Genomic DNA, 9,050 nt, shown 5'->3' on the forward strand with positions numbered 1-9,050 from the left:
CCAGTCTAACAAAAATCTATTTATTGCAAGAAATATTCATTGATCCTTTAACAAATAAATCTGACTGCTGAAGCAGTATGTGAAAAAAGAGTTTACTTTATCTGCTGTGAATTGTGCTTTTTTCTTTTTTTTTAACATACTGTTAAAGCAACATGAGGTATACAGTGGCATCAGGTATCAGGGTTGTTTAGATCTTGCCTCTTTAAAGTTATAATTTCACCTTTTTGCTGATGGTTTAAACTATTACTTTCTGCTCTTTATTTTAATTCTAATCTTTTAAGTAGGAGTACTTTCTTAATTTGAAAAGCAATTTAGAATATCCTCTTTCACTCCATATGCCCTGCTTCTTAAGTCAAATGAAACATTATTCTTTATGCACCTGCATGCATCAAAGAGGAATAATTTAAGTATTAGGTCACTATATTAAAACATCAGATGAACTCAGGCTGACATTCAGGGGGCTCTAATTAATGCTGGGTGTAGAGTATTTACTGCTTAGACACTCTATAACCTTTCCTTGACATAAAATCATATGATATAATGATTTAAATTACAGCTTCCCCATAAATAGCCTTACAAGCCTATGTAAATATAGTAATTTCAAACCCTCCTTTTCCATATGTTAAATAAATTTGGCTTTAGAAAGCCAGAGCAACTTCAAAAAATATAAAATGTTTTACTTAATTCAACTTATGCTGAGGGTGTACATGTCTTATAGTTGCAAAAATAGGGTATAAAGTTCTAAATTTCTACCCCTTTGCAAATTTTTAATTTGAGCTTGAAATACTTTTCACCTGCAATATTACATAATATAAGGGTCTCTTAGAGGTATACCCTATAGGGAAGTTTGCAATTTTGACAAAAATTGTGATTTTGAGTTTTACTTGTCATTCTTTAACAATGATTTCATCATACTGCCAGTAAATTAAAGTGAAAATCTGATGGCTATATTCTATTTTTTTTTAAGGCTATAGCTGCTTCTTTAGGGTAAAAAGCAACTGTAAGAATAATGACATCCAAACTGAATAAAGAATAAAGAATGTTTTCTTTTTTCAGGACAACCAGCAGAAAATATGCATAAATGTGATTTAGAGGGATAGGGATAGTTTCTAATTAATAACAATAAAGAGAATTATATCATGACTTGTGTTTAACCCCCTTTATTTCAATATCTGAAAAAATCTAATACTGCTGGATGTCATGCGGCCAATACAGGAGTTACCTAGATACCGTATTTTCACGACTATAAGGCGCACTTAAACGTCTTTTTTTCCCCTCAAAATGTGCGGTGCGCCCTTTGGTGCGGTGCGCCTTATGTGTGTTGTAACTGCGACTTTTGAGACCACCTCATTGAGGAGATGATGAAAGAGTGGCTGAATGTAAGGAGACCAGGTGTTTTTTTTTTCCACTCATCACCATTAATCTGTAACTCCATGCGTGCCCATCTCACAGCTGATGTGAAAAACATGGGGAAACAAATTAACCCTGTGCTCGCTGTTCAACCGCTCAGCAGGTGCAGCAGAAGCAGCGAGTTTACATGCAAAGTCAATGGTTGACGCGCGTATAGGTGCAGCAAAAGGTCCTGCAGCGCGTTTTGAGCCGCAGGTGCAGCACGTCGGGATCGTTTAAGCATCTGATGCACCGCCAACGCGCTGCTGCTGCTCCTGATGGAAAATTTTAAGTTTTGCTGCTGGACGCGCCGCATCAACCAATCAGAGAAGCTGATCTGGGAGCTGACAGCTAGACAGACACAGCGCTCTGATGAAAGAGGAGATGATGAAAGCGTGGCTGAGGGAGGTGTATGTGAGGAGACCAGGTGCTTTTTTCCACGCATCACCATCGCTGCGTGCCCATCTCACAGCCGATGTGAAAAAAAAGGTGAATCAATGAACGCTGTGCTCGCCGTTCTCCCGGGGGGTCTGACAAAGGAACTTCAACCGCTCGACATCGGTGTGAAGCGCCCGTTCAAAGTAAGGCTGCGAGCGGCGTGGGAGCGATGGATGACAGACTGAGACCACAGTTTCAGGATAAATGGAAGGCAGCGCCGGGCAGGTTAGGCCACAGTTTGCGGATGGATTGTAGATGCTTGGAATAACGTGTCTGCTGGCTCTGTTGTTCAAGCTTTTGCAAAAGCCGGCATTATTTCTGAGGAGCTGCGCTGCACGGAAAGTGACTGACAGCGCAGAAAAAGGGGAAACTGGCATGTCTGATTTAGCGCAGCTGTTTTATTCAGAAACAGAGGATGATGACTTTGATGGGTTTGATTAATACTTTGTAATAAATAGCCTACATGAATAAAGCACAATCATACTCAGTTTTGCTCCCGCTGTATTTTTCTACCTGAAAACTTAATTCAGCAGCAGCCTCTGCGTCTCCTCCTCCTCCTCTTCAGCGCGGCGGCTGGCAGGTGTTTTTTCATCTAAATAATCTAAATCTTGCAGCTATATTTGCTGTGATCAGTGGGAATAAAGTAGTTTTAATATGTTTTTAAGTGAGAAAGTCCACCTGAAAACGTAATAATTGCAGTCAGTTCATCCAGATTATCTATTTCTGTCGGAGGCGCTCAGACCCCCACATACCAGCGGTGCACCGACAGTAGAAATCCTTTCGATCACCGCGGCGTTTGGCAGGTGTTTTTCATCTAAATAATTGAAACTGCAGGCACCAGGATACCGGTAATAAAAGCGAACATATTCTGTCGGCAGGTTTCAGGATTTTAAGTTAATTTAGGAGTGACCACAGCGCTGTGTCATCTGCGATGTGTCTGTCTCACGGCCAGCTGCCAGGTTTGATTAATACTTTGTAATAAATGCATGAATAAAGCACAATCATACTCATTTTTGCCCCCGCTGTATTTTTAAATACGCAGTAGAGGTATTTAAAGGTAGTAGAGGACATGTACCTGTATATAAAAAATGCGCCCTATAGTCCGGTGCGCCTTATGTGTGTGTTAAATACAGAAATGGGACACATAACTGAGAGTGCGCCTTTTAGTCCGGTGCGCCTTATGGTCGTGAAAATACGGTACTACGTAAGTAGAGCCCAAACTATGTGTAGTTTCCTCACAGATTTAAAAAGCGACAGAAGCACAGCAGACAGGTCAGCGAGACAGTTGGGAAGAAGGTTGAAGTTGTAAAACAATATCACAAACGTCCATCTCATAGACTGGTGATCAACTGATCTTCTCAAAATGGAATCAGTATGGCACAACTGGAGGCCTTTTAACATATGGCTGTTCAACTTAGCAACCAAGGAATGTAAGAAGAGCATCGATAGAAGAAGCAGTCTAAAGACCCATGCTAACTCTATAGAGACCCAAAGCTAATTTTGATAAGACTAGTGAAAGTATAAGTCATCTTATGTACAACACTGCCATTTAAGTCGGAGCCACAACAAGGAAGTTACAAAAAATGGGCCGTTTGTAACAAGGGCCCACGTAGTGGACTTACCAAAGGTATGTAATAAGATGCGTCTGTCTGATGAGACCAGAAAGTGGCTTTTTGGCTTACTGTTAATGTTAAACTTCTGCATATGTATCTAAAAACTGCTGCATATCATACTGTACACATTTTCACTATGGTGCGCCAGTGGTGTTAACAGCATAAGTTATGGGAATGCTATCCTTTTGGTAGGTAAAGTAAAACTTACTCTTAGCTATATAAAGAATAGAATAGAATAGAATAGAATAGCTTTATTTGTCACTCAGCCTTGAGCAGCACTCCAGTGGGGCGAAATGTACGTTGTATGAAAACAAAAAAACACAGACATTATTCATAGGGAGATGCAGTGTCTTGCTGTTGCTGCGTTTACATTAGCTAAAAAAATAGCAAAGGATCACAATGTGTAAGATGAGAAAAAAACATGCAAGAGAATGTGAACGGCCATATCAGAGTTCAGACATAAATTGCACTGAAAATCCACAGAATCCCTGCGTATTTCCAACACTTCAAAACTTAACTGGGTTTAAACTGACAAAATGTGAAATAATTAAAGAGAAATATTTAAATCTAATTGTACATTGTCTATATTTGTGTTTCACATTTAGAGTATTTCAACAGTATTTTTTCATAATACATAATTTTATTCAAGTCTATAAGTGTAGCTGCTGGGTTCAGGTAAAGGTAAAGTTCTCTATCTATTGCCTTAGAGTTAGAGTATAATGCCTGTAAGGAGTTCTGCATGCTATATATACCCCTCTCCAAATCCTGCAATTAAAAATACATTACCACCCAATCCCACTTTACTCACATCACATGACTGCTCTGCTATTGTTTCAATGTTTTTGGCCTGACTTCTGGATAAGCATGAACCAGGACAGGCTCCAAGTCGGTGCCATATGTTACAACCAGCAAAGCTCTGCAGTTGATTCAGTGTAGTTAAGTTTGTTTAAAAAACACATTAAACAGTCATGAACTCCAAATGCCTCCCCCCACCAAAAAAAAAAAAAAATACTCAGAGCCAAAACAACCGTCTTTAAAGCCATCTTTTCTTAACTGCCTGCAAAAATGTACTCCTTGCAGGCAGATGTCTATCTTGAAAAGATCATTTGTGCTCACTTTATAGGGCATCATATTGTTTTTAGGCAGACGTATTACCAAGGTGATCTAGGCAATTATTGTCAAGTTAAATAGGCGGGGAGGTAAGGGGCCATTTGGTTCCATAAAGCTGTTCCATTTCCAATTCTCCTGCTCCAGTCCTGAATATGTCACAGAGAAATAATTGAGACCTCAGTTGCTGTTTCACCTTGAAGTAACCAGTCTGAAAATAATTTGGCTGCTGCCTGCTTGCCTCAAGGACAGCGGGCTGCTGAAATTTGATGGGGTAGCTGAGACAGGTGCTGCTGCGAGATAGACGACGTGATCTGATGAAAACAGCACAGCCTGGCTGCTGCTGCCATTTGTCAGCATTGTTCCAAGATATCTGCAGGTGAGTATGGGTTTCATTTTTCATTATTTTTTCCATCTGCCTTCTGATATTGTGTGTTTTTATCTACCAGTGAATGGTTTTCATTGAAGCTTTCCATCATTTTATCTTAGTGATAGTTAAGCCCCACCATAATGTCACCAAAACACATTGATAACAGATAACAATAAGTAGGAACACAATCTATGCTGGAACATGTGTTATAAGTCATTAAGCCATTTATTCTTACACAAAGATTAAGCCTTTGCATCCAGGTTTTCTTTACATCTAGATGCTCTACCTAAAATTGTGAGTCTTACACCTTTTGGTTAAAATAACTTAATTGAGATGCTTTTAGTGGCCATTTAACAACCTCTGGCATCATTCAGAGAGAATTCACCCGACTCCTTAACTTCAGTTACAACCTTAAATGTAGTAGCAGTACTAGAGGTTTTCTTTCGTTTAACATCTTATTGTCACTATCACAGAGGATTTTAGCTGTTTGCAGATTGGGTTGGTGCATTCAGGGCCGGCCGGAGGCATAAGCGAACTAAGCGGCCGCTTAGGGCCCCCTGGTGGCCAGGGGGCCCCAAGCAAAAACGATTGAACAGGCCCTGGTCAATTTTTTTTTTTTTTTTTTTTTTACATTTAAATAACTTAAACAAGTGATATAAATGATGAATACCAATTAATAAATGAAAAATTCAAGACAAAATAATTTCTGATTTGTCAACAACTGCTCATGTGCATTCACTTCGCGACGGCAGCCGCAGACAGCTCATGGTACGCGGCGCGTGCCTGCATTGACAATTCACGCTGGCGCGCACCTGTTAATAAGAAAGTCTAAGCCATGTCACAAAAAAGGATTTATCCCTCTGGTGCCGAAAAAAGAAAAGGAAAGAGGAAGAGAAAAAAGAGCAAGACAAAGGTATGTTTGCATGATTATTTACTGACCGCTATATTTTGTGCAGCAGCAGCACAGCTAGCTCGTCATCATAACTCATGTCTAGATATTTATCAGCCATCCAACACCATTAACAGTGAAATATTACCCGTTATTAATATACATTTATTTAGGTAGGTGTGTATTTTATGTGTTGATATGGACTATGTTTCTCGGCTGGCCTGGCCTGGGAACGCCTGCTTGGGATTCCCCCGGAGGGGAGGGACGTCTGGGCCTCGCTATTGAAGCTGCTACTCCCGCGACCCAACCCCGTATAGGCGGAAGATAATGGTTGGATGGATAGATATCGGTTTAAGTTGGAGAAAACACAGATGCCAGCAGCCAGCTTAGCTAGCATTGTTGTTTGTGTTAAAATGAATCTACTAACTTAATAGACAAAGCACATGCGCTCTCTGCTCTAAGATCTTTGGTGTGAGATGGTATTTTATCTTTATTAGAAAATATACCAAAAATTCCTCATATTTAGGCTGCAGTAGATCACAATGTTAAGTTTTTACCATATGGCAATTATGCCTCATTTGCCAATAGAATATGAATTGTTAGGTGAGGTGTGGAGTTTCTTGTAGTGCAAGATGGGAAAATAAACTCATTCTACAATAAATTATCAGTAAATTTAGATAAAACCAAATTCATGATATTCGGAAACAATAAAAAACAGGAAAATAATCCAATTAAAATATCAATTGAAAGTGTTGATTTAGAACAAGTACATGAAATAAAATTCTTGGGTGTCATATTAGACGATAAGTTTAGCAGGAAACATCAGATCAGCCTAGTAAAATTTAAAATAACCAAAAGTGTTGCTGTTATAAGAATTAGTTTCGTCCTGGACTACAAATCTTTGTTTATTTTGTACAACACACTTATTGTACCACATTTAACATATTGTGTGGAAGTTTGGGGGAATACATACAAAACAAATTTACAGCCATTATACGTTTTACAAAAAAAAAATCAATCCGAATATTACATAAAGTGGGATACTGGGAACACACAAACCAGTTATTTATCAAATCAAATATACTGAAATTCTGGGACCTGGTCAAAATTAGAACTTCACAATTCATGTTTAAGGTCCGAAATCAAAAACTTCCACACAATATACAGGAAATGTTTGGTGACAGAGAGGGGGGTTATGATCTAAGAGGTGAAGGATACTTTAAAAAACAACACTTTAAAACAACCAGGAAGAGTTTTTGTTTATCTGTTTTTGGAGTAAATATCTGGAATGGATTGAATGACGAGTTTAAAAAAATTATAAATGCAAACCAATTTAAAAAACTGATTAAAACCGAGCTCATTTCAAAATACGCTATATAAGATTACTGTTTAATAGTCTATTATGTAATTGATGACATAAATAGTACTTAAAATAATTGTACATGGCTAAACATCATGTGGAATGTAAACAAGTGTTTTTTTGTTTTTTTGATGTTTTGACAGTTAATTGATGATAAATTGACAAGTAGGAAAGCGGCGGGACATTATAAGATGTATCTTCTACCTGCTCCTTTTCAAACAGAAAATATAAAATTTGCATGTCACATGGGCAAAATAATTTGTTTTATATTTTTATTCTTAAGTTTGTTTCATTCAAATTTTTTCTTTCTTGATTGTTTTTACTGTCTGTTCGAAATAAATAAATAAATAAATAAATAAAAACTATGCATTATGCAATTCTATTTTTCCCAGGAACACTGTTGAAGTACTTTGGAGAACAACCAAACCTGCCCCTACTGTTGCGAATGTCAGTGCCTCCACAGCTGATGATGCAGCAGGTGAGGGTTTTCTTGATGGCAAATGGTTACATAGCCTGTTAATATGACATGAAACATTTAGCTTTTTATTTATTTCTTTATTTTTTCTTTGTTTGTTTTATCATTGCAGGTTCATCCACTGCACAAGCGACAACAAGGGAGGAGCACTTACATGTGACTGAAAGCGAGGAGCAGTTACAAGCACCTACATTTACTGATCCACTGGTTTCAAACTCAGCCGGCATGACAGGTCTGTTAATCTAAGTTTTTGTTTTGTGTTGGCTTTACAATAAAATTTTCTGCTATGGTATTTCATTCTTTTGTATTTCATCTATTGTCCCTACAGGTCCTTCTACATCTGCACCCACTGCTATAGATTTCCCATCCACTGCCTCAACAAGCTCCAGCTATCAAGATGGATCAACAGCTCCTCCAATTGACCCAGTTGAATGGTCAGCATTCCTCTCAGATTCAGAAAGGACTGATCTGGTAAGAAGAGGGCCAGCGCCAATCAGTGACACCTCTACATTCCCCAAGAGATCAGATGGATGAAGCTTTCACTACCACTATACATACAGACAATTAGTTAATGGGGAAAAAATCAAGCGAAGCTGGCTAATTTATTCAAAGAAAAGTGATGATGTTTACTGCTTCTGTTGCAAATTATTTTAAATTAAATAATTTATTTAATGTTTGTATTCAAAAGGTTTAATAAAACAAAGTATTGTAAGTATTGTTTATTTATTTTGTATTAATACATTACCATAGTCTATTCATTTTTAATATTCCCTATAACATTATAGTGTGACATTTGTGTCAGTAATCTTCTAGTATAGGTGATTCTGCATGGTAGGAGGGGGGGCCCCCAAATCAAATTCTGCTTAGGGCCCCCAAGAGGCTTGGGCCGGCTCTGGGTGCATTGTCCTAAAAGAACTGCAGTACCAACACTCAGCAGACTTTTCTTATGCAATTTGCATGTAAGAAACTCTTAAAAAAGGTGTTTAAGTTACCACTTAAACTGAGAAAAAGGTATGTTACAAAGATATGTTTTATGTGGAGTTATGTGTGTTTTGCTGAATTAAATGATTGCTTGTTTTTTATGCTAATGTTTAAGCTACCCTTAATTCAGACATTGAAATCTTTTGAATTCTTTCATGGATAAAACCTTATTTTGTAAGAGTTGATTATTTTTCTTCAGTACATTGCTCTTACATTGTTTTACAAAGGATTTGTGTGTAGAAACAAACGGCTGTACAAGAATAACTTTATTTTTTGAAACATCAGTACTTTTCACCATTGTTATGCTTAACTGCATGTGAGCATTTTACAGGAACATACAAACCCACAGATACTATGTCTGAAGTTACCAAGATAACATGTTGTATTGAGACATTAAGGTAACTAAAAAAAGACTACTGTATATATAT

The 9,050-nt window shown here is 37.8% G+C and overlaps 1 long non-coding RNA gene across 1 annotated transcript; it reads left to right on the top strand.

Moving 5' to 3' along the window:
• The first annotated feature begins 5,572 nt into the window (after positions 1–5,572).
• LOC119783602 lies at positions 5,573–8,280 on the top strand. Its single transcript, XR_005280824.1, has 4 exons — positions 5,573–5,830; positions 7,559–7,644; positions 7,754–7,873; positions 7,970–8,280. It is a non-coding gene; the product is annotated as an uncharacterized LOC119783602 (long non-coding RNA).
• Positions 8,281–9,050: the final 770 nt, after the last annotated feature.

Source organism: Cyprinodon tularosa, unplaced genomic scaffold (assembly GCF_016077235.1).
Source record: "Cyprinodon tularosa strain WSP-4 unplaced genomic scaffold, ASM1607723v1 ctg208, whole genome shotgun sequence".
In the NCBI taxonomy this organism is placed as follows: domain Eukaryota; kingdom Metazoa; phylum Chordata; class Actinopteri; order Cyprinodontiformes; family Cyprinodontidae; genus Cyprinodon; species Cyprinodon tularosa.